We start from the raw sequence: 27,006 nt of genomic DNA, 5'->3' as shown, positions 1-27,006 counted from the left end.
AGACCTCAGAAAATGGAAAAATCTTTCATGCTCATGGATTGGCAGGATTACTATAGTAAAAATGGCCATCTTGCCAAAAGCAATATATAGATTCAACACAATCCCCATCGAAATCCCAACTCAGTTCTTCATAGAAAGAGCAATTCTCAAATTCATCTGGAATAACAAAAATCCCAGGATAGTTAAACTATTCTCAATAGTAAAAGAACTTCTGGGGAAATCAGTATCCCAGACCTCAAGCTATACTATAGAGCAAAGGTGTTAAAAACTGCATGGTATTCATACAGTGACAGGCAGGTAGATCAATAGAATAGAATTGAAGACCCAGAAATGAACCCACACACGATGGTCACTTGCTTTTTGACAAAGGACCTGAAACCATCCAGTGGAAAAATGATAGCCTTTTCAACAAATGGTGCTGGCTCAACTGGAGGTCAGCATGCAGAAGAATGCGAATTGGTCCATTCTTATCTCCTTGTACTAACCTCAACTCCAAGGGGATCAAGGACCTCCACATAAAACCAGACACACTGAAAATAATAGAAAAGAAACTGGGGAAAACGTTGAGGACATGGGCACAGGGGAAAAGCTCCTGAACAAAACATCTATAGTTTATGCTCTAAGATCAAGAATTGACAAATGGAACTTCATAAAATTACCAAGTTTCTGTAAGGCAAAGGACGCTGTCAATTGGACCAAAAGGCAACCAACAAATTGTGAAAAATCTTCACCAACCCTCTATCCAACAGAGGGCTAATATCCAATATGTATGGAGAACTCAAGTTAGACTCCAGAGAGCCAAATAACCCTATTAAAAATGCGGTACAAAGCTAAACAAAGAATTTTTACCTGAAGAACTTCGAATGGCTGAGAAGCACCATAAGAAATGTTCAGCATCATTAGTGCTTAAGGAAATGCAAATCAAAACATCCCTGAGATTTCACCTCACACCAGTCAGAATGGCTAAGGTTAAAAGCTCAGGAGATAGCAGGTGTTGGTGAGGATGTGGAGAAAGAGGAACACTCCTCCATTGCTGGTGGGAATACATGTTGGTTCAACCACTCTGGAAATCAGTCTGGTGCTTCCTTAGAAAACTGGGCATGACACTTCCAGAGGACCCTGCTATAGCACTCCTGGGCATATATCCAGAGGATTTCCTGGCGTGCAATAAGGCATGCTCCACTATATTCATAGCAGCCTTATTTATAATAGCCAGAACCTGAAAAGAACCCAGCTGTCCCCCAACGGAGGAATGGATATAGAAAATGTGGTATATTTACACAATGAAATACTACTCAGCAATTAATATGGATTCATTAAATTCTTAGGCAAATGGTTGTATCTGGAAAATATCATCCTAAGTGAGATAACCCAATCACAAAGAACACACATGGAATGCAGTCACTGATAATTGGATATTAGCCCTGAAGCTCTGAATACCCAAGACACAATTCACATATCAAATCATTCCCAAGAAGAAGAAAGGAGAGGGCCCTGACCTAGAAAGGCTTGATCCATCATTGTAGGGGATTACCAGGCCAGAGAAGTGGGAAGGGGGTTGATTGGAGAATGGGCAGAGGGAAGAGGTCTTGTGGGACTTATAGGGAGGGGGAATTCTGGAAAGGGAAAATCATTTATAATGTAAACAAAGAATATAGAAAATAAAATAAAAATAAATAAAATCTAAAGAGAAAAAATCATTGAGCATGTTCAAGTTAGTCTCATCCAAACAAGGATGATTCAGCATATGCTAATAAATTGTCATATACCAAATAAACAGATCTAGAAACCAAAGTCAGATGAGCATTTCAATTGGTATAAAAATGCCACTGCAGAAGGTAGAACATACCTTCATGATTAAAAACCTGAAAAAAAAAACTAGAAACACAAGCATCGCACCTCAAGATAAGAAAGGAACCGAGAAATCTGCAACCAGCATTATACATAAAATGACAAAGACACAGAAAGCCTTTCCCCTAAGTTTATGAGAAAGAAAAGGGTGTCTATGCTCCTCGTTATTATGTATATGGTACTTACAATCTTAACTAGGACATAAAGCAAAAGATAGAAATACAATAGCTATAAGTAGGAAACAGAGAAATCAAAATATGTATACTTCTATAATGTGATTTTATATTTGAAAGAGTCATGGTACTTCACCAGAAAAACAATCTCTACTGTATTGCAAGATACAAGTATCAATATACAAAAAGCAACATCTATCATATACGCAGTAATGAACATACTGAGGGGAAGAAAGCTTTTAAAGTATACCAAGAAATATACCTAACAGGTGAAACACCTAGACAAGGATGGTTTAAAACACCAAAGGAAAAACATTTCAGAAGACATAAAAAAACTCACATTTCCATTGGTTGATAGAATTCATACTGTGAAAACTGCTACATTTTTATTCAGGAATTGAGTCCATTGATGTTAAGAGATATTAAGAAATAGTGATTGTTGCTTCCAGTTATTTTTGTTGTCAGAGGTGGAATTATGTTTGTGTAGCTTTCTTCTTTTGGGTTCGTTGAAAGAAGATAATTTTCTTACTTTATTAGGGTTTAGTTTCTCTCCTTGTATTGGAGTTTTCCATTATCCTTTGTAATGCTGATTTTGTGGAAAGATATTGTATAAACTTGTTTTTGTCATGGAATATCTTGGTTTCTTCATCTATTGTAACTGAGAGTTTTGCTGGGTATATTAGCCTTGGCTAGCATTTGTGTTCTCTTGGGGTCTGATCTCTTATGAGATCTGCCCAGGACCTTCTAGCTTTCATTGTCACTGTTGAGAAATCTGGTGTTCCTCTTTCTCCACATCTTTACCAACACCTGCTGTCTCCTGAGTTTTTAACCTTAGCCATTCTGACCGGTGTGAGGTGAAATCTCAGGGTTGATTTGATCTGCATTTCCCTAATGGCTAATGATGTTGAGCATTTCTTAAGGTGCTTCTCGGCCATCCAAATTTCTTCAGGTGAAAACTCTTTGTTTAGGTCTGTACTCCATTTTTAATAGGGTTATTTGGTTCCCTGGGGTCTAACTTCTTGAGTTCTTTGTATATATTGGATATTAGCCCTCTATCTGATGTAGGGTTGGTGAAGATCTTTTCCCAGTTTGTTGGTTGCCGTTTTGTCCTTTTGATGGTGTCCTTTGCCTTACAGAAACATTGTAATTTTATGAGATCCCATTTGTCAATTCTTGATCTTAGAGCATAAGCTATTGGTGTTCTGTTCAGGAACTTTTCCCCTGTGCCTATGTCCTCAAGGGTTTTCCCCAGTTTCTTTTCTATTAGTTTCAATGTGTCTGGTTTTATGTGGAGGTCCTTGATCCACTGGGAGTTGAGGTTAGTACAAGGAGATAAGAATGGACCAATTCGCATTCTCCTGAATGCTGACCTCCAGTTGAGCCAGCACCATTTGTTGAAAAGGCTATCTTTTTTCCACTGGATGTTTTCAGCTCCTTTGTCGAAGATCAAGTGACCATAGGTGTGTGGATTCATTTCTGGGTCTTCAATTCTATTCCATTGGTCCACTTGCCTGCCCTGTGCCACTACCATGCAGTTTTTAACACTATTGCTCTGTAGTATTGCTTGAGGTCTGGGATACTAATACCCCCAGAAGTTCTTTTACTATTGCGAATAGTTATAGCTATCCTGGGCTTTTTGTTATTCCAGATAAATTTGAGAATTGCTTTTTCCAACTCTGTGAAGATCTGAGTTGGGATTTTGATGGGGATTGTATTGAATCTGTATATTGCTTTTCGCAAGATGGCCACACTCTTCACTGCTGGTGAGATTGTAAAATGGTACAACTGCTCTGGAAATCAGTCTGGCGGTTCCTAAGAAAACTGGGCATGACACTTCCAGAGGACCCTACTATACCCCTCCTGGGCATATACCCAGAGGATTCCCCAGCATGCAGTAAGGACACATGCTCCACTATGTTCGTAGCAACCTTATTTATAATAGCCAGAAGCTGGAAAGAACCCAGATATCCCTCAATGGAGGAATGGATACAGAAAATGTGGTATATATACACAATGGAATACTATTCAGCAATTAAAAACAATGAATTCATGATTTTTTTAGGCAAATAGATGGACCTGGAAAATATCATCCTAAGTGAGGTAACACAATCACCAAAGAATACATATGGAATGCAGTCATTGATAAGTGGATATTAATTAGCCCTGAAGCTCTGAATACTGAAGATACAATTAGCATATCAAATGATTCCCATGAAGAAGGAAGAAGAGGGCCCTAATCCTGGAAAGGCTTGATCCAGCATTGTAGGGGAGTACCAGGACAGAGAAAAGGGAGCGGGAAAGATAGGAGAATGGATGGAGAGAAGAGGACTTATGGAACATATGGGGGGGGGGGGGGGACACTGGGAAAGGGGAAGGCTTTTAGAATGTAAACAAAGAATATAGAAAATAAATTTTAAAAAAAGAGAAATCTGATGTTATTCTGATAGATCTGCCTTTATATGTTACTTGATCTTTTTCCCTTACTGCTCTTAATATTCTTTCTTTGTTTTGTGCATTTGGTGTCTTGATTATTATGAGATAGAAGGAATTTCTTTTCTGGTCCAATCTATTTTGAGTTCTATAGGTTTCTTGTATGTTCATGGGCATCTCTTTCTTTAGGTTATGTAAGTTTTCTTCTACAATTTTGGTGAAGATATTTACTGGCCCTTTAAATTGGGAATCTTCACTCTCTTCTATACCATTATTCTTAGGTTTGGTCGTCTCTTTGTGTCCTAAATTTCCTGGATGTTTTAGGTTAGGAGCTTTTTGCCTTTTGCATTTTCTTTTACTGTTGTTTCAATGTTTTCCATGGTATCTTCTGCCCCTGAGAGTCTCTCTTCTATCTTTTGTATTCTGCTAGTGATTCTTGTATCTATGACTTATGATCTCTTTCCTAGGTTTTCTATCTCCAGAGTTGTCTCCCTTTGTGATTTCTTTATTGTTGCTATTTTGATTTTTAGATCCTGGATGGTTTTGTTCAATTCCTTCACCTGTTTTGCTCTATTTTCCTATAATTCTTTAAGGGAGTTTTGTGTTTCCTCTTTAAGGTCTTCTACCTGTTTATCTGTTCTCCTGTATTTCATTAAGGGAGTTATTTATATCCTTCTTAAAGTCCTCTATCAGCTTCATGAGATGTGATTTTAAATCCAAGTCTTGCTTCCCGTGTATTGGGGCATCCAGAACTCACTGTGGTGGGAGAATTGGGTTCTGATGATGCCAAGTAGCCTTTATTCCTGTTTCTTATGTTCTTGCCCTTCCCTCTAGCCATCTATTATCTCTGTTGTTAACAGGTCTTGCTCTCTCTGTGGCTTGTCCCTCCTGCAAGCCTGTGTGTTAGTACTAATGGGAGACCAGTACTCTCTGGGAGAAACTTGGGTATGGAGAACTGTGTCACAGTGTCAGCTCAGGGGCACAGACAAAAACTAGAAGGATGCTGTTCCCAGTTGTTCCTTGGTTCCTATTTCCTGATGGCTCTGAATGGGTCCCTCTTGAGCCAGGTATTTGAGAAGTGGTGGTCTTACCTGAGCTCACATGTGTGTCTGCACTCCTGGGAAACCAGATCTCTCCTGGCAATATTTGGATATAGAGAACTGTGACACTGAGTTAGCACTGGGTGCAGAGAAAGGATCCTGTCCAAGACTGCTCCTTGGTTCCTGTGTCCTGAGAGTTCTGAGCAGGTACCTCTGAGCAGAAGTTGTGGTCCTACCTGTGCTATGAGGTGTGTCATCATTCCTGCTAAACTACCTCTCTCCTGGTGATATTTCAGTATGGAGAGCTGTAGCACAAGATCACCTCTAGTCATTATGGCAGGGGATCGTATCTGGGTGCAGATGGAAACCAGAAGGATCCTCACATAGCTACATTTAAAAGAGAGAGAGAGAGAAAGTAAATGACTCATATTGAAGACATGATGCCAGAAATTGGACACATGAGGCTAAACATGAAATAGAATTTCCCAGTGTGCTGACAGTGTACCAAATGGAATATGCCAGATACTGGAGTTGGTGTCGCCAATGTATTCATCTGCACATTAACATGATTGTTTCCCAGGCAAGATGCAACCACTAGTCCAATAATTGCACAGTGTTATGGATATAGCCAATTAATTTATGAAGCAGTTCAAGGCCTATTTTAAAGCAGAAGGCCCAAAACCTGATTGGGCAAGTCCTAGGCTGCAGAAAAAAGACTTACTGGTACTCAGATAAACTGATGTCATGTGCCTATCAGCCTTCTCAGAATCCATTGAATCCATAGATTGTTGCAATTATCAAAAAATTCTTCAGTGGTGTCTTGTCACTGGCAGAGACTCACACAAGTTAAAATGGAAAAAATGGGTGACTGAAGTTGTGTTCTGGTGACCTAATGTCCTTACAAGAATAAAAAATGGGCAGGAGAAATGGCTAAGCAGTTAAAGAGTGATTGGTATTATTATAGAGGATCAGAATTTGGATCCCAACACACATTCCAGATAGATCACAACCACATCTAACAACAGTGTCTAGGGATCTGATGCTCTCTTCTGGTCTCTTTAGGCACTCCTATACATGTTTACATACATACAGGCACATCAGTTTACAAAAAGGAATCAAAAACATATATCATTCAATCCATGTTTCAGGGAACATTACATAAGAACTGTTGGAAAGAACATGAGCCTGTTGAATAGAGTGGTGTGTTCAGAAATCCATGTTTCCCTCTGAGTGCCAACACCATGACTATTACCCTTCTGGACAGGCCAGGAAGCTGTGGTAACCTGTGGCCTAACTTCAAACCTAGTAAGATAGAATGTGTGTGTGTGTGTGTGTGTGTGTGTGTGTGTGCGCGCGCGCGTGCGTGTCTAACTTCAAACCTAGTAAGATAGAAATGTGTGTGTGTGTGTTTGTGTGTGCGTGTGCGTGTGTACATACACATACATATATACATACATTCCAAGGTGACAGTGGTGGGATTTTAACCCTCCATGAACTAGATGGGCAGTGGGACCCTCTACAGGGATTTCAGACCTTCCTCATTTCTACCTCCAAGTCTGAATTACTTGGGCAGTTCTGTATTAGAGTATACAGATAGTGGAAAGGCAGGACTCCAGTCAAGCAGATAGTTTCACTTGGTACTCATGCTGCAGGAGGAAATCTCAGAGATGCAGCTGACTTTGATTCAACCATATGTTCCCTTGTGCTCCTCTGAACTGAATCAACTCATTGTTTTACTGAGAAGCTCTTAGGTAGAATAATTTCTTCAGTGTCCACACTGTTTAGAAGATCTTTGTAATCTTTCCTGTATAAGTGAAGGGTACAAAGGCTAGAGAATCTCAAACAGGTAGGGCTCCCTTCTTGAAGAGTTCCGTGGCAATGTCTTCAGACATTTTGTGTTGTCTCAAATTCTTTGAGGAGAAAATGTGTGTTACTGGCATCCAATGTATCAAAACTAGGGTGACAGCACAGCCTCCAGCACACCAGGCAGCTCTAGCATAAGGAATGACCCATCTAAAAATGGCTTCTGAAATTGAGACCTGTGACTGGGATGCCACCACGGAGTCTATGGTCAAATGTGTCACAACATCAGGAAGAAAAAGAAAAATTTTTTGTTTTCTGAATACTGCTATGAACTTTCTAACATAAATCAACCAAATGAAACATTCAATTCTAAGGTATACTGTAGACAGTGCTAGCAGATGCCTGAAGGTTATTGCTTTGAAAATAACAGTAAAACTAAATAACTTTTGTAAAGAAAAGCCAGCTTGTGTTAACTGTGTGCCTTTATAATCTTTTCTTTTATTCGATATATTTTTTATTTACATTTCAAATGAGTCCCCATTTTCTGGCTTCCCACTCCCTGAAAGACCCATAAGTCCTCTTCCCTCCCCGTGTTCCCGCATCCACCCCTTCCCACTTCCCTGTGCTGGTATTCTCCTATTCTGCTGCACTGAGCCTTTCCAGAACCAGAGGCCACTCCTCCATTCTTCTTGTACATCATTTGATGTGTGTATTATGTTTTGGGTATTCCAATTTTCTAGGCTAATATCCACTTATTAGTGAGTGCATACCATGATTGATCTTTTGAGACTGGGTTACCTCACTTAGTATGATGTTCTCCAGCTCCATCCATTTGTCTAAGAATTTCATGAATTTCATGTTTCTAATGGCTGAATAGTACTCCATTGTGTATATATACAGATGTATATATATATATATATATATATATATATATATATATATATATATATATATATACCACATTTTTTGTATCCATTCCTCCGTTGAGGGACATCTGGTTTTTTTTTTTTCCAGCTTCTGGCTATTATAAATAAGGCTGCTATGAACATAGTGGAGCATATATCCTTATTGCATCCTGGGGAATCCTCTGGGTATATGCCCAGGAGTGGTATAGCAGGATCCTCCGGAAGTGATGTGCCCAGTTTTCTGAGGAACTGCCAGACTGATTTCCAGAGTGGTTGTACCAATTTGCAACGCTTCCAACAGTGGAGGAGTGTTCCTTTCTCCACATCCTCGCCAATACCTACTGTCTCCTGAGTTTTTAATCTTAGCCATTCTGACAGGTGTAAAGTGAAATCTCAGGGTTGTTTTGATTTGCATTTCCCTAATGACTAATGATGTTGAGCATTTTTTAAGATGCTTCTCCGCCATCTGAAGTTCTTCAGGTGAGAATTCTTTGCTTAACTCTGTGCCCCATTTTTAATAGGGTTATTTGGTTTTCTGGGGTCTAACTTCTTGAGTTCTTTGTATATTTTGGATATTAGCCCTCTATCTGATGTAGGGTTGGTGAAGATCTTTTCCCAATTTGTTGGTTGCCGATTTGTCCTTTTGATGGTGTCCTTTGCCTTACAGAAACTTTGTAATTTTATGAGGTCCCATTTGTCAATTCTTGATCTTAGAGCATATGCTATTGGTGTTCTGTTCAAGAACTTGACCTCCACATAAAGGCAGACACTCTGAAGCTACTAGAAAAGAAACTGGGGAAGACCCTTGTGCCTGTATAATCTTGAAAATAATCCAAGAAGATGAATTAATAACAACTCTACGATTTACATTTTCTAAGAATCAACACAAAAAATGTATTAGGGCTCAGGATAAGAAAAATGGTGATTAAAGAAAAAAGTGTGTATGTGTGTATGTGTGCCTTTATCAATTATAAAATAAATTGAGTTATATCATACTCTATGAAAATTTAATAGCAATCATAATTCTGAAACTATTATTTCAATTTTACAAGTAAATATTGTTTAGTTACCTTTCATATTGCACAGAGGTGTCTTTGATACTGCCAGAGACTCACACAACTTAAACTGCAGAAAATGGGTGAGGGAATAATATATATTTAATAATTGTGTTACATGAATTAAGGTACCTTCCCATGCACAAATCATAAAGTCTTAACCTAGTTTTATGTTTGGCACTTCTAATTGCATTTGTCGTAAGTTCTGTAGAGCTAAGTTGTTGAACTGTTTTTTTCTATTGGCAGCATGGAATAGCACCACTGAAGCTATTGAACCCCTTTGTGTGGCATGTATGTTTCTTTCCTCTTGAAATCACAAATTATGGATTTCTTAGGGGACTGTATCTGTTCACACAATGGTGACACCACCTCTGAGCACTGTTACAGAGGTGAAAGAGGATTGTTATAAGGAACAAGAACATAAAGCAGACCCCTAGATTTGTCTCAAATACCAGGACAAAGTATTGTTCTTTTGCTTGTTTTTTCTTTTTCAAGGCAGGATGTCTCTGTGTATCCCTGGCTGTCCTGGAACTCACTCTGTAGACCAGGCTGGCTTTGAACTCAAAAATCTACCTGCCTAGGCCGCCCAAGTGCTGCCATCCATGTGCTACCACTGCCCAATCAAAGTATTGTTCTTTACAAGTAAGAGTGACAACTTCATAATTTTATGAGGTCCCATTTGTCAATTCTTGATCTTAAAGCATAAGCTATTGGTGTTCTCTTCAGGAAATTTTTCCCTGTGCCCATGTGCTCAAGGCTCTTCCATAGTTTCTTTTCTATTAGTTTCAGTGTGTCTGGTTTTATGTGGAGGTCCTTGGTCCACTTGGAGTTGAGCTTAGTACAAGGAGATAAGAATGGACCGATTTGCATTCTTGAAAATGGGACGTCATAAAATTACAAAGTTTCTGTAAGGCAAAGGACACTGTCAACTGGACAAAGTGGAAGCCAACAACTTGGGAAAATATCTTTACCAATCCTACATCCTACAGAGGGTTAATATCCAATATATACAAAGAACTCAAGAAGTTAGACTCCAGAAAGCCAAATAACCCTATTAAAATGGGGTACAGAGCTAAACAAAGAATTTTCATCTGAGGAATATTGAATGGCTGAGAAGCACCTAAAGAAATGTTCAACATCCTTAGTCATCAGAGAAATGCAAATCAAAACTACCCTGAGATTGCACCTCACACCAATCAGAATGGCTAATATCAAAAACTCAGGAGACAGCAGGTATGGGTGAGGATGTGGAGAAAGAGGAACACTCCTTCACTGCTGGTTGGATTGAAAGCTAGTACAACCACTCTGGAAATCAGTCTGGCAGCTCCTCAGAAAACTGGGCAAGATACTACTGAAGAACTCTGTTATACCACTTCTGGGCATATACCCAGAGTACTTCCTGGCATGCAATAAGGACATATGCCCCACTATGTACATAGTAGCCCTATTTATAATAACCAGAAGCTGGAAAGAACCCAGATGTCCCTCAGTGGAGGAATGGATACAGAAAATTTGGTATATTTACACAATGGAATACTACTCGAACTATTAAAAACAATGAATCCATGAAATTCTTAGGCAAATGGGTGGAACTGGAAAATATCATCCTAAGTGAGGAAACCCAATCACAAAAGAGCACACATGGTATGCACTTACTGGTAAGTGGATATTATCCCAGAAGCTTAGAACACTCAAGACACAACTCACATATCAAATGATGCCAAAGAAGAAGGAAGGAAAGGACCCTGGTCCTGGAAAGGCTCATTGCAGCAGTATAGGGGAATACCAGGACAGAGAAAAGGGAGGGGGAAAGATAGGAGAATGGATGGAGAGAAGAGGACATATGGAATATAAGTGAATATTAATTAGCCCTGAAGCTCTGAATACTGAAGATACAATTAACATATCAAATGATTCCCATGAAGAAGGAAGAAGAGGGCCCTAATCCTGGAAAGGCTTGATCCAGCATTGTAGGGGAGTACCAGGACAGAGAAAAGGGAGGGGGAAAGATAGGAGAATGGGTGGAGAGAAGAGGACTTATGGAATATATGGGGAGGGGGGAACTGGGGAAGGGGAAAGCTTTTGGATTGTAAACAAAGAATATAGAATATATGTATATATGTATATATATGTATATACATATGAAAAAAGAAAAGAATATATCTAAGAAAAAATAAAAAATTATTTTTTGATAATACTTTTTTTATTCGATATAATTTTTTATTTACATTTCAAATGATTTCCCATTTTCTAGCCCCCCCACTCCCCGAAAGTCCCATAAGCCCCTTTCTCTTCCCCTGTCCTCCCACCCACCCCTTCCCACTTCCCCGTTCTGGTTTTGCCGAATACTGCTTCACTGAGTCTTTCCAGAACAAGGGGCCACTCCTCCTTTCTTCTTGTACCTCATTTGATGTGTGGGTTATGTTTTGGGTATTCCAGTTTTCTAGGTTAATATCCACTTAATAGTGAGTGCATACCATGATTCACCTTTTGAGTCTGGGTTACCTCACTTAGTATGATGTTCTCTAGCTCCATCCATTTGCCTAAGAATTTCATGAATTCATTGTTTCTAATGGCTGAATAGTACTCCATTGTGTAGATATACCACATTTTTTGCATCCACTCTTCTGTTGAGGGATACCTGGGTTCTTTCCAGCATCTGGCAATTATAAATAGGGCTGCTATGAACATAATAGAGCATGTATCCTTATTACATGGTGGGGAATCCTCTGGGTATATGCCCAGGAGTGGTATAGCAGGATCTCCTGGAAGTGAGGTGCCCAGTTTTTGGAGGAACCGCCAGACTGATTTCCAGAGTGGTTGTACCAATTTGCAACCCCACCAGCAATGGAGGAGTGTTCCTCTTTCTCCACACCCTCTCCAACACCTGCTGTCTCCTGAATTTTTAATCTTAGCCATTCTGACTGGTGTATGGTGAAATCTCAGGGTTGTTTTGATTTGCATTTCCCTAATGACTAATGAAGTTGAACAGTTTTTAAGATGCTTCTCCGCCATCCGAAGTTCTTCAGGTGAGAATTCTTTGTTTAACTCTGTACCCCATTTTTTAATAGGGTTGTTTGGTTTTCTGGAGTCTAACTTCTTGAGTTCTTTATATATATTGGATATTAGCCCTCTATCTGATGTAGGATTGGTGAAGATCTTTTCCCAATTTGTTGGTTGCTGATTTGTCTTCTTGATGGTGTCCTTTGCCTTACAGAAACTTTGTAATTTTATGAGGTCCCATTTGTCAATTCTTGATCTTAGAGCATATGCTATTGGTGTTCTGTTCAGAAACTTTCTCCCTGTACCGATGTCCTCAAGGGTTTTCCCCAGTTTCTTTTCTATTAGCTTCAGAGTGTCTGGCTTTATGTGGAGGTCCTTGATCCATTTGGATTTGAGCTTAGTACAAGGAGACAAGGATGGATCAATTCGCATTCTTCTGCATGCTGACCTCCAGTTGAACCAGCACCATTTGTTGAAAAATTATTTTTATGTATAGGTAAATCCCTATACATAAAAAAAAGAGTGACAACTTCTACTAACACTGACCCACAGGACTTTTGATTGTTCTCTGTTGCACAGACACTTGGTGGGAGCCCATAGGTTTATTGATATGACCACTGAGGTATGGAGTCTGTAATGCTAAAGTTCTACATCCACATACAGCTAGCTAGTAAGGGGACTATGGAAACAATCACCAGTGGAGGCCATTTTTTCATCAATATAACTTAATTGCAAGTACAAGGCCATTTTCTCACAAGGGTATTATAAAGGACAAATTTGAAAGAAAATATGCTATCCTTTCACTTGTAGCTCAAAGAATCCCATAGAAAAGGAGGCAGAAGTAGTGGGAGAAAGGGGGGAGATGAAGGACCAGATAACTATAAAACAGCTTAAGAAAGTTCTCATGACTTCACAGAGACTGAAGCATCAGTTAAAGTGCCTACACAGGTCTGTACCAGGTCCACTGCAAATATACTATTGCTTTAAGTTTACTACTTTTATGAGACTTCTGAATGTGTAAACAACTAGGTCTCTGATTCTTGTGCCTTTTCTCAGGGTTCTTTAATTTTTTTGATGGTTTGTCTTGTACAACGTTGATACGATGATTTTCAGTCTATCACACATTTTATTCTGTTACATTTTGTAGTTACCTCTTAGAAACTTGTTCTCTTCTAATAAGAGGACTGGATATGGATGAAAGAGGAGGTGGGAAGAAACTGGGAAGAGAAACTGTATTCAGGTTATGTTGCATGTAAAGAGAATCTCTGGTTATTACAAGGAAGAGTTAAATAAATAGTTAGAGTTTTCAGGCAGTGGGGCATTCCATGAAGGCAAAGTGTTAGGCTGGAAATGCGAGGCTGAGGAATCAAGATCAAGAAGGGTACTCTTCATCCTTAGTATTAGGAGTAATCCAGCCATCATGTGTCTATCCTTTGGGCATAAAGATAAAGAAAACAAATGAATTATATTGTCCTTGTCTCATCAGGGACCAAAATGTACATTTTGAATATTGAGTTAAATTATGTTTCCAACTTGTAGAAAATCTAGTCAGCAAAAATGACTATAAGTTCTTGAAACATCGATCTGTAAAGAATGACTTACTCAGTAGGATTTGCTATGAGCCAAGTATTTGCAAGTATTGTTAGAAGGACTCCTGAGGGCAATCTCAAATGTAAGATTTCACACACTTTTATCTCACTATCTATCTGTGCAAAGATAATGAAGGGCCTACATGTGAACAGTAGAAGAGGTTTATTCCCCCTCCTGTTACACAGAACCAAAACATGCAGAGAGTCCCAGGTATGGACAAAGCTTTATTGCACAGGATTACTTACTATAAGTACACCAAAGAGGTTAATTCTGAGTGAGTCCTCCTTTTATTTAACAGGAACACTCCTGTTCTTCCTCTTGTTAAACCTGTTCTTGAGGGAGAGCAGTCTCCCTTATCTGGTGTCACAACAATCCTGTCTACTGGCAGAAAACTGCTGGGAATTATTTGATTACTGAACTCTCTGGCCCATTTATACCTATGATATGACCTGTCTTCAGATATGTTCACTGAATTTGTAAGTATCTTTCTTATTTCTTCCCCCAAAGGGGCCTTCACCACCACTCAACAGGAAAACATCATGAAGCAAATTCAAAATGATACACTCTGACAAGAAAGCATCAGCCACTAGAATGTAGAACAAAGAATGTTTCATGAACTCTCAAAAATTTACAAAAAATAAAAAAATTTTAATTTTTTAATATATACTATGTTCTATTTTTTTCTAATATGAAAACATGTCTAATTTTGTGACTGATTTTATCATAACACAACTACATTCTAAATTTCTGATAAACCTTATATGGTCAAGAATGTAGATGCAGGAGATATGAGTAATAAAATTAATGATATTATAATGCCTTGTTCACATTAACATCAATCTGAAAAAATAAGCAACAAAGAGACTAATGACAACAGATATATAAACACTAGCATTTATCTCAAATATCTAAGAAAGATGATACAATGCTTAATAGTTTCGAATTATACGTGGTTTCAGCACTCGTCTTTCAATAGTTATGTTTAAGAAGGGTAATGTAGAGTTGTAAAGGGGAGAAGAGTTTGGGAGGTTAGGAATTTAAAGGAAAGAAATAAGATTACAGATTTAATGAGGGGAGAAGTCAAAGATTCACTTTCTTAATGCCTTAATCTCAAATTTTATGATGTATTCATGTTTCAAAATTACACATCTATCAAATGTATTAATATTCTGGTCTTAGATTTCTTTGCTGAATTCCTAAGCTCTTTGTAATTGAATATTTCATCATCTCTAGGATAAATAGTATGGCCAGAGCTAGTATTTCCCTAGCCTGATCCTCAGCATTTCTTCTCTGGATACCCCAACAATCAAAGGCCAAAGCCTACTATTCCAAGTGAGTCCAGCTTTCATTTTCACTGAAATGGCAGAAGGGGCATAGTTGCTAGAGGGCTGTCAGTTGCTAGGAGCCCTGTTATACATGTGGAATCACCTGGATAAGATTAAGATCGATAAAGGGCAAGCAATCAAAGAAAAATTAGATGCAGAGGAGTATTGTAAATAAAATTAAATGATAGGTGATACTGTAGTAGATTCATAAATTGCCCATGAACATGACACTATTTAACCAGTGTTTTATTCTATTCAAAACTGAAAAGAATATGACACCAACATTAATTATTCATGTATATGTAAGAAAAATAAAACTCAGTTCCATTTATTATGTTTCGTGGGTGGGCTTTCATTGGCAGCCCAGCAGGTCACTGACTACAACAACATCTCTTTTTGACTTTCCAGACGTCTTTGTTCTCCTTCTTTATTTTCATGTTCATGTCACCTCATCTTTTTTGTCCTGAAAAGCAGTTATATTCCTAATAATGTAACTATGCCCTTAATTGTAATGACTAATATTCATATCATGTTTGCTCTCCTTTTATAACTGTTGCATTCTTCCATCTGATATCCTGCCAGAACCAATCTTTTTTTTTTAAGATAGTAGATAATATAAAATTTTTTGGAGAAACTCAAATACAATGATAGGCATACGAATGCATGTAGAATATAATTGAAAAAGGAAGAGGCGACATTTTTAGATAATACTGAAGATTTACAACTAACTTGTGTGTGATAAAATTGTGGATTATATAGGACAGTTCATAATATAGATTTTTTGGAAAAACTCAGATAAAATAATAGGCATATAAATACACTTATGATATAATTGATAAATGAAGTGGAAACATTTTCTGATAAAACTGAAGATTTTCATATAACTTATGTATCATAAAATTGAGGATTACATAGAATTATTGATAATATAAAAAATATTGAGAAAAACACTCAGATACAATGCTAGGCATACAAATGCATTAAGAATATAAATGGAAATGGAAGTGGAGACATTTTCTGAGAAAGATTTTCATAAAGCGTATGTATGATAAAATTGAGGATTATACAGGAAAACTGATAATATTGAAGATTTTTTGGAAAAAATTCAGATAATATAATAGGCATATAATTACATTTAGGATATAATTGAAAAATGAAGTGGAAACATTTTCTGATAAAACTGAGGATTTTCATATACATATGTATCATAACATTGAGGATTATAAAGGATAATTGATAATATTGAATATTTTTATTAAAAACTCAGATAAAATGATAGGCATACAAATGCATTTAGAATATAAAGGAAAAAGTAAGTGGAGACATTGTCTGATAAAACTGAAGATTTTCCTAAAACATATGTATGATGAAATTGAGGATTACATAGTATTATTGATAAAATCCAAGATTTATTTATAAAAACACTCAGATATAAAGTAGGATAATTTATAATTTATAAAATAATGTATAAAATATATTTTTTGAAAAAAAAGCTCTGATACAAATCTAGGCCTACAAATGCATTTAGAATATAAATGAAAAATGAAGTGGAGGTATTATCTGAAGAAACTGAAGATTTTCATACAACATGTCACTATTAAACATTCTCGTGGGGCTGCAGAGACAGCTCAGAGGTTAAGAGTGCTGACTGTACTTCTGAAGGTTCTGAGTTCAAATCCCTTCATGGAACTCATTTGTTATGCAATTTGTGCCTTGGGTATTCAAGGCTTCTGGGCTAATTAATATCCACTTATCAGAGATTGCATTCCATGTGTATTCTTTTGTGATTGGGTTACCTCACTTAGGATATTTTCCAGATCAAACCGTTTGCCTAAAAATTTTGTGAATTCATTATTTCTAATTGCTGAGTAGTATTCCATTCTGTAAATATACCACATTTTCTGTATCCATTCCTCCTTTCAGGGACATCTGGGTTCTTTCCAGCTTCTGGCTATTATAAATAAGGCTACTATGAACATAATGGAGGATGTGTCTTTATTGCATGCCAGGGAATCCTTTGCGTATATGCCCAGGAGTGGTATAGCAAGGTCCTCTGGAAGTCTCATGTCCAGTTTTCTGAGGAACCGCCAGACTGATTTCCACAGTGGTTGTACCATCTTACAGCCCCACCAGCAGCGGAGGAGTGTTCCTCTTTCTCCACATCCTCGCCAACACCTGCTGTCTCCTGAGTTTTTGGCCTTAGCCATTCTGACTGGTGTGAGGTGAAATCTCTGAGTTCAAATCCCAGCAACCACATGGTGGCTCACAACCATCCATATTGAAAATCTGAAGGCCACTTCTGGTGTCTGAATACAGCTACAATGTACTTACATGTAATAAATAAATAAATCTTTAAAAAATCTCATATCTATATGCATCACCTCATAAATATATTCTATCTTCATGATTTTATTTGTGGTGTCAGTTGTCTGCAATGCTGCAATTCTCATTAATAACCACTATGCTCATAGTAAGTGGAAAGTGAAATTTAAAAAGAAAGGTAACATTTATTGAGAGCAACTACATTGATAAGAATACCACAAACTATTGGTTTGATACATTTAATCCCAACCAAATTCTACAACATAAGAGCAATGGATTAGATGTTAAATTTTACATTTCTACATGTATCATCTACAAAATGCTTTATATACACACATATCACAAAGGAATAAGCTGCCTAGAGAAAAGCCTCCATGTAACTAATGCTACTGTAACTGTATTTCATTTCATTTAATGTGATTGTTTGCTCAGCCTCAAGTTCTAATGAAATTGGTACATAGTATATTGAGCACACAAAAGAACCTGCTGCACCATCTAGTGACTGAAATAAGCGGTCTATGAAGAGTCAGAGATACCATCTTATCAAAAGCTAGAGATACTGAAGAAATTGGCAAGGGACTGCTTGAGCAATGTAAGTGGATCCTTATCAAGGTAAGCTGTCTCTTTAAACCTCAATGCTTTTCTCCTCCATGAAAGATGTGGCCTAAAATGAACAATGACTTTTGAAATTCCTCCCTTTGCAAGACTGAAATTTAGACATCCAATCCTATAGACAGCTTTAGTGCTGAGGGGTTATGAGCAGTCCCCAGCCTTCTCAGAGGTGCTGAACTCAGGACGCTGTTTCCTGGTGAGGAAAATCTTCTGACTACTCATAATTTTTTAATCACAGTCATCTCTCTACTGTTTGCATCGTACAGTCTTATGTGACATCTTCATTCTGCATAAAGTATTGGCCACATGCATTAAGATGATAAAAATCAGTAATATTAGCTCAAATTTTATATTTCTAAATTTTTCTTAAATTATAATTCAACATTTAGAAGGTGTAAGTAAAGCCAAATATTAATAGTTACTAACTATAGAACTGGCAGTTGTGTTCACCATAGAACGCAAAAAGATAAAGAAAACCTTTCTTGATCAGGAATAAAAGACTTGCAACTGCTTTTCCTTTGCACTTGCCTTTTGCTTTTTATAACATGATCTACTGCCTGAATGAAAATATTCTAATACATTGATACTTACCTCAAGATCCTAAAGTGCAGTATGGCTTTATAAAACTGCTAAGCTCTCATCTATCCCTTCTGCTTCTAAAATAATTATTGATTATCCATACCTTCCAATTTTTTAATTTTATCCGTATTTAATGCATGCTCAATTGGAATGAGTGGTTTCTTTTTAAAGTCTATATTTTAGAAATATTAAAATTTAAACAAAAACAGAATATCAAAGTTCCTTTGTCCCTTTATATAGAAAAATGCCAATAACTCTGACTTATTCATATCAAAATCTGTCACAAATAGCAAAAACCATATATCCAAAGATATCCACAACTCACATAGAGTTTTGATACAAGTTGAATTGTAAGCATCACAGAAGAAAGTTATTAACCATGGACATTTCAGGACTCTTTACAAAATCCATACACTCTGGGTAGGTCAATGTTCTCAGTGTACTGACAGGCCACACAAGTACATTACAGCTGCAATATCCTCAGGATCCTCAAACAATAAGCAATATGACTAGAACTGGAAAAGGAAAATATTAATTTTGTTTGAGAAGTTGTGAGAGTGTGGAGTAACTTGAAAAAGATATCCAGAAACACATTCAAATTTGAATATGACATTTAAAATAAAATTGGCAAAAATTCTGAAAAAAATAAGCAAAAGTTAGGAATATCATTAGGCCATGGTTCTATGGATGGAATGGAGAAAAGGTTAAAAATCAAGAAAAATTAAAAAATAAACAGGAATTCAAGTAGGCTTTATCCCGGGAATGCAGGGTTGGTTCAATATACGGAAATCCATCAATACAATCCACTACATAAACAAACTCAAAGAACAAAATCATATGGTCATTTCATTGGATGCTGAAAAAGCATTTGACAAAATTCAGCATCCTTTCATGCTTAAAGTCTTGGAGAGAACAGGAATTCAAGGCCCATACCTAAACATAGTAAAAGCAATATACAGCAAACCGGTAGCCAGCATCAAACTAAACGGAGAGAAACTTGAAGCAATCCCACTGAAATCAGGGACCAGACAAGGCTGCCCCCTTTCTCCTTATCTTTTCAATATTGTACTTGAGGTACTAGCTCGGGCAATTCGACAACATAAGGAGGTCAAAGGGATACAAATTGGAAAGGAGGAAGTCAAACTATCATTATTTGCAGACGACATGATCGTCTACCTAAGTGACCCAAAGAACTCCACTAGAGAGCTCCTACAGCTGATAAACAACTTCAGCAAAGTGGCAGGTTACAAAATCAACTCAAGCAAATCAGTGGCCTTCCTATACTCAAAGGATAAGCAGGCTGAGAAAGAAATTAGGGAAATGACCCCCTTCACAATAGCCACAAACAGTATAAAGTATCTTGGGGTGACTCTTACCAAACATGCGAAAGATCTGTATGGCAAGAACTTCAAGACTCTGAAGAAGGAAATGGAAGAAGACCTCAAAAAATGGGAAAAACTCCCATGCTCATGGATCGGTAGAATCAATATAGTTAAAATGGCCATTTTGCCTAAAGCACTATACAGATTCAATGCAATACCCATCAAAATCCCAACTCAATTCTTCACAGAGTTAGAAAGAGCAATTATCAAATTCATCTGGAACAACAAAAAACCCAGGATAGCTAAAACTATTCTCAGCAACAAAAGAAAATCTGGGGGAATCAGTATCCCTGACCTCAAGCAATACTACAGAGCAATAGTGTTAAAAACTGCATGGTATTGGTACAGTGACAGGCAGGAGGATCAATGGAACAGGATTGAAGATCCAGAAATGAACCCACACACCTATGGCCACTTGATCCTCGACAAAGAGGCTGAAAACATCCAATGGAAAAAAGATAGCCTTTTCAACAAATGGTGCTGGTTCAACTGGAGGTCAGCATGCAGAAGAATGCGAATTAATCCATCCTTGTCTCCTTGTACTAAGGAATTTCAAAATAGATAAATAAATGACTATAAAAATCCAACAGAAGAGAGAATAGAAAGATTGATATCCAATGGTGTTCTGTCCACTTCAACCCAATAGATAGTTTTCTTTTTGAAACAGGCACCCATATTTAGCCTTATTTGATGTGAACTTGCTAATTAAGTCAGGCCCTGGATTATAAAGTCTTGGGTATATCACAACATCCAGCAATAGATCTGTTTTTAAATATTGGCCAAAGAACTTATGGGAAAAAGTTTTCTCAACAAAGGAAAATATTGATGAGCTGCTGAATTCTTCCAGTCTGTCTCAAAAAAGACACCATTAATGTTCATCAAACTATTCTATAACATACAAAGAGATGGCCATGACCAGTCTCATTATATGAAGCCAGTATTACCCTGAGACCAAAGCAGACGTGCTGGTTAGTTTTTGCCAATGTAAAATAAATTTAGGCTTATCTGGGAATAGAAAATGAAGTGGAATTTTTTGCTTTCTTTCAAGATTCAGTTGTGTCATGTGATGTTTTTCTGGAAACTGTCTTATAAGAGGATGTTTTTGATAAATCAGACACATGGGAGAATGTTTGGCTAAGAAGAGACGTGTGTTTTACTGGAGGCAGCTTGGGAAAAAAGGGGCATGTGATGTTTTGCTAGAGCAGATGCTTGAGAGAACATGTGATGTGTAGAAAAGATATAAATATAGTCCAGCAGAAAGTGGATGATGCTGGGTGGTATTGGTACTCCATGCCATTCTTTGCTGGTCATTGTTGGGCTTTGCTAATGCTGGTCTTTGCTAACAATGCTGGGTGGTATTGGTACTCCTTCCCATTCTTTGTTGGTCATTGTATGTCCTGACTTCATAGAAAGAAATGCACCAAAAAAACCTTCTGGTGGTGTTCCACCAGCTTCTTGCCACTTTTACCGACTCCCCCCAATTGACAGAGCCTTACAGTTTCTTCTGGATTGAGCTGCTGCTACTGATTCATGTGAACTAAACTGATACCCTGAAAATGCAAATTGGATTTGCTCCAAAGAACTATTTTTAAACAGGTCCACATCCTCCTTTGCTCTATTAACCTTTCTCTCCCACTGCCTCTGGTGGGTGGTAGGCTAGAAAGGACATTAAAGAATTTAAATAAAAACACTTATTAAAAGTAGGTTTTGACCAAATAACCCTATTAAAAAATGGGGTACAGAGTTAAACAAAGAATTCTCACCTGAAGAACTTCGGATGGCAGAGAAACATCTTGAAAAATGCTCAACTTCATTAGTAACCAGGGAAATGCAAATCAAAACAACCCTGAGGGCCTCATAAAATTACAAAGTTTCTGTAAGGCAAAGGACACCATCAAGAGGACAAATTGGCAACCAACAAATTGGGAAAAGATCTTCACCAATCCTACATCAGATAGAGGGCTAATATCCAATATATATAAAGAACTCAAGAAGTTAGACTCCAGAAAACCAAACAACCCTATTAAAAAATGGGGTACAGAGTTAAACAAAGAATTCTCACCTGAAGAACATCGGATGGCGGAGAAGCATCTTAAAAAATGCTCAACTTCATTGGTCATTAGGGAAATGCAAATCAAAACAACCCTGAGATTTCACCTTACACCAGTCAGAATGGCTAAGATTAAAAATTCCGGAGATAGCAGGTGTTGGAGACGGTGCGGAGAAAGAGGAACACTCCTCCACTGCTGGTGGGGTTGCAAATTGGTACAACCACTCTGGAAATCAGTTTGGCGGTTCCTCCAAAAACTGGGCACCTCACTTCCAGAAGATCCTGCTATACCACTCCTGGGCATATACCCAGAGGATTCCCCACGATGTAATAAGGATACATGCTCTACTATGTTCATAGCAGCCCTATTTATAATTGCCAGATGCTGGAAAGAACCCAAGTATCCCTCAACAGAAGAGTGGATGCAAAAAATGTGGTATATCTACACAATGGAGTACTATTCAGCCATTAGAAACAATGAATTCATGAAATTCTTAGGCAAATGGATGGAGCTAGAGAACATCATACTAAGTGAGGTAACTCAGACTCAAAAGGTGAATCATGATATGCACTCACTAATAAGTGGATATTAACCTAGAAAACTGGAATACCCAAAACATAATCTACACATCAAATGAGGTACAAGAAGAAAGGAAGAGTGGCCCCTTGTTCTGGAAAGACTCAATGAAGCAGTATTCAGCAAAACCAGAATGGGGAAGTTGGAAGGGGTGGGTGGGAGGGCAGGGGGAGAGAAGGGGGCTTACGGGACTTTTTGGGAGTGGGGGGGCATTGCACCAATTTTTCTTAATTTGTTTCACTAGATAAAAAGTTATGGAACACTACAAAGTTCATTTTATCAGTTCAGTATTTTCCTAACATCAAAAACCAGGCAATGATATAATTTAAAAAGAAAAATACAGATTCATTTCTTTGAGAATATACATTTTTAAAAATCTCAACAAATTACTTACTAATCCAATTCAAGAACAAATCATGATGAAGAACATTATGACTAAGTAGGCTTCATCTCAGGATAGCAAGGTAGATTCAACATACATAAATCAAAAAATGTAATACAATGAAGACATAAACTTAAGGTCAGGAGTATATAATAATTCTAGTTGGTGCTGATAAGGCTTTGGACAAAGTCCACTTTGCCTTCATAATAAAAGAATTGAGGAATAGATGTAACAATACACCTCAAAATAAGTCTATACACAACAAACCTATATCTACATTATATTAAATAGAAAGTGCATGCATTTCCATAAAATCAGAAATGGGACAAGATTATCTATTCTCCTCTCTCATATTTAACATAATGCTCAATGTCTTAGCTAGAGTTGTTAAATTATTAAAAGATAAAAGTAGAAAAAAGAATAGCCAAACTATCTCTACTTGCAGATTCCATGAGCTTTACTTAAAAGACTCCACTGAATTTACTAGAAAACTCCTGGAAAAAGAAAAAAAGAAAGCTCAGACCTAATAAACAGTAATGGTATAGGATACAAAAATCAATATTTAAAAAGGAAACATTTATACCAACAGTGTACTCTCAGAGAAAGAAATGAGAAAAAAATATCCATACTAAATAACAAGAACCTCAAGATACTAAAAAGGAAATCACAGAAGATATTAGAAAATATAAAGATATTCCATGTTTCTGGATTATAATATAATAGTGCAAAATGGCTATTCTATAAAAATTAGTTTATAGATTTAATGTAATAACCTTTGAAATCCCTATCTCATACTTTACAGGTTTTAAAAAAGAAATGTATAAGTTCATATGGAACAACAAATCAATGGATCACCAAGCAATCCTGATAGCAAGAATGCTATTAAGGTTATACAATACCCAACCTCAAATTATACTGTAAAGCTATATTCCTAAAGACAGTCTGATACTAGACAGGAAGACAAGTAGAACAGAAGACCCAGAACTAAAACAGCAAAGCTATTTCTGCTTTATTTTTGACAAAGGAATCAAGATACATTGGAAAAAATAGCCTACTCCACAAATGGTGCTGGTAAATCTACATTTCTACATAAGAAGAATTAAATTAAATTTTTATCTTTTATCTTGTACAAAACCCATTCTTTTAATTTATACCCTCTCAATGCCTGAATGCTTGAGTCTTTTTATTAGATAGATGCTATCATTGCACCACAATGTGTATGGTTTTTCTGTATTTTAGTATTTATTTTATGAATTTGGAGGCTACAATATTTGGAATATAAAAATTTACAATTATTCTATTGTCTTGATGAATTCTTCCTTTTATTAATACTTTTTATCTCTTCTAATTAGTTTTGCTTTGAAGTTTACTTTGTCTGATATAAAGATAGCTATTTTTTTTTTCACTTTCCTTGGTAGCTTGAAGGCAGCATCAGGCCAAAGGGACTATCTCTTAGACAAGGGGTACTGCTCAGACCTTCCTCACAGCCATGAGAGATGTTTGGTATCAAAGAAATCAAAGTGGTTGTTGTGAGAGTCAGAGAACCAGATAAAGCCCAGGATTCCTAAATGTATCACACTCTACAGAGCTGATGACTTAGGGTATCCAAGGTTATAGAGGAAACATGGGGTTTTGGAAGGTTCATATGCTGCCCCAGGAGTCCTCATTAGCAATGGAAGGTGGTTATCATTTTCTGACACCCTCACCCAAGAGAACCTCTGAGAGTCATCATTTAATGTAGTGTTGGGGAAGATATGGGTTGAGAGCATTGGCCAGTCCCTAGCCTAAAGGAGATAGTTGGGTGGCAGGTAGGGGTTCTTGAACCATATCTGTTCTCTCTTTTCTCTTTTATATGTATTGTGGTCTATGACATAAGTAAACATGGTACCCACAGAAGTGAGTACATGTGGGGGGATCTGTGTGTATCTGGGTGCCATGTGTGTCTGTGTGTACCTGTTTGTTTCTGTGTAGGAGGTAGTCATAAAATATCTCTGGTAATGGTCAATTAGTGACAAACAGGAGTCTCTGTAAAAGATGGCCAGCAGATACCAAAGGACACACAGCCCTTTTAAGGGAATCTCAAGAACCAGAACAGCGATGACCAGAGCAAGCCAGGCCAAGTAGGAGCCAGGAACCAATGAAAGTAGGCAGAGGGTGAGGTGAGATATAATAGAGAGGAAGAAGTAGATGTGGCTTTACCAAACTGTACCTGCTACTTGTCTGTTTTAGTGTTAAGGGTGCTCTGAGTTATGTTGAACATGGCTGTTTCTTTCTCAAGTCTAGTATGCCTATCTGTAGTTAGTCTACCTTTCATGTTCCTGCCTGTAAGCTAGTCTTCTCGGAACTTTCTTAAGGACTCGCTTGGTTATAATGAGCTGCTATCATTTCTGTTTGCCTTGAAATACCTTTATTTCTCCATCATTTTTGAAAGGTACTTTTGTAGAATCTAGCAGTTTTGGTTTGCAGTTGTTTACCCTCAGAGCTTGGAATATTTCACTCCATACTCTTCTGGCTTTTATGCCTGCTGATGAAATGTATGAGATCATTCTGGTATCTCCTCCTTTGTTTATGAGTTGGAATTTTACTGCTACTTCTTTGGAATTATTTCTTTACTTTGACGTCCTGACTATGTCATAGATAGTTTTTCATCACTGCTCATATCTACTTGGTGTTCTATACACCTTATGTGTTCGGATGCCTACTTCTTATAAATGGGAGATGTTTCTACTTATAATTTCATTAAATAATCTGCCTATTCCATTTGCTTTTTAAATTTGCCTTCTCCTAATCCGTGACTTATCAGGTTTGGCCTTTGGAATGTATCTCAGACTTCAGTATTGATCTTAATCTTTTTCCTAGTATATTGTGTTTTGTTTTGTTTTTTTTCCTTCTCCTTCATTCCTGACATGAAATTTTTTAACTTGCATGGTCCTATCCATTTGATGGCACCTGTTGTGCATTTTATTTGGTTGACCATCTCCTTCATTTTAAGTATCTGATCATTTCTCAATGTCGCAATCTTCATGTTAAAATTTTCCTCTATAATTTGGACTTTTGCCGGTAATTTAATAATTGCTACATTCACTTGAAACTATCTTGTAGGGGTCTGTGATAGATTTCCTTAATTCATGAAAATGTTTGTTTAATTCCTTTATCTTATCATTAACTCTTTTGAGCAGTCATTTCAGCTATCTCTGTAACTTTGGAATCCATTCCAGAAGATTTGGTAAGCTGGTGATGGGACATGTGTACTGCTTGTCATATTCTATTTTATTATCATGTTTTATGCATGTGTCACCATGTACTTTTGAGTTTTTCTTCCAACCTGTTGAGATATTCTGAGTTTTGTGACTCTTCTAGAGGAATATCTGTATGCAGTTCAGCTAGAGAACTATTGAAAGTTGAATAGATGAAGTGATCAAATCTTGATTATGTAAACCAAGGGAGGGGCTATACGCTGAGCTCCAAGGTGACCAGATAGAATCAAACCTTGTTCACACATGGAACATGCTGGAGGGTGATACTAAATTTCAGACTCATTAAAGACTGTCTACTCTCCAGAAGCTATGGGTTGAGCCACTGGACCACAGTAACCTGTGAAACCACAGATGCCAGGTCCTAAAGTGACTACTGGAACCTCAGAATCAGAACCCATACTCATAGTAACCTCGGAGTTCACAGGACCCAAAGCAGCTCAAGTCATCAGCAGACACTGTACACACTAGGGCTAAAGCTTGATCCCTGCATTTACCGCTGAGTTCACTGGTCAAAGTCCTAAACACATGATGCTCTGTCTCTGCAGAAGGCAGACGCCTGGTCAACCAGTTCTCTTTGTTCTAATAGATGCCAGAGACCTGGGTCTGCTATTGTGTAAAAGAACAAATAATTGACTCTAAAATGTCAAAGTTTAAAAAGCCAATTTGTCAA

Source organism: Apodemus sylvaticus, chromosome 14 (genome assembly GCF_947179515.1).
Source record: "Apodemus sylvaticus chromosome 14, mApoSyl1.1, whole genome shotgun sequence".
Lineage (NCBI taxonomy): Eukaryota > Metazoa > Chordata > Mammalia > Rodentia > Muridae > Apodemus > Apodemus sylvaticus.
The sequence above is the reverse complement of the archived record's forward strand: the minus strand, read 5'-3'. Positions refer to the sequence as shown.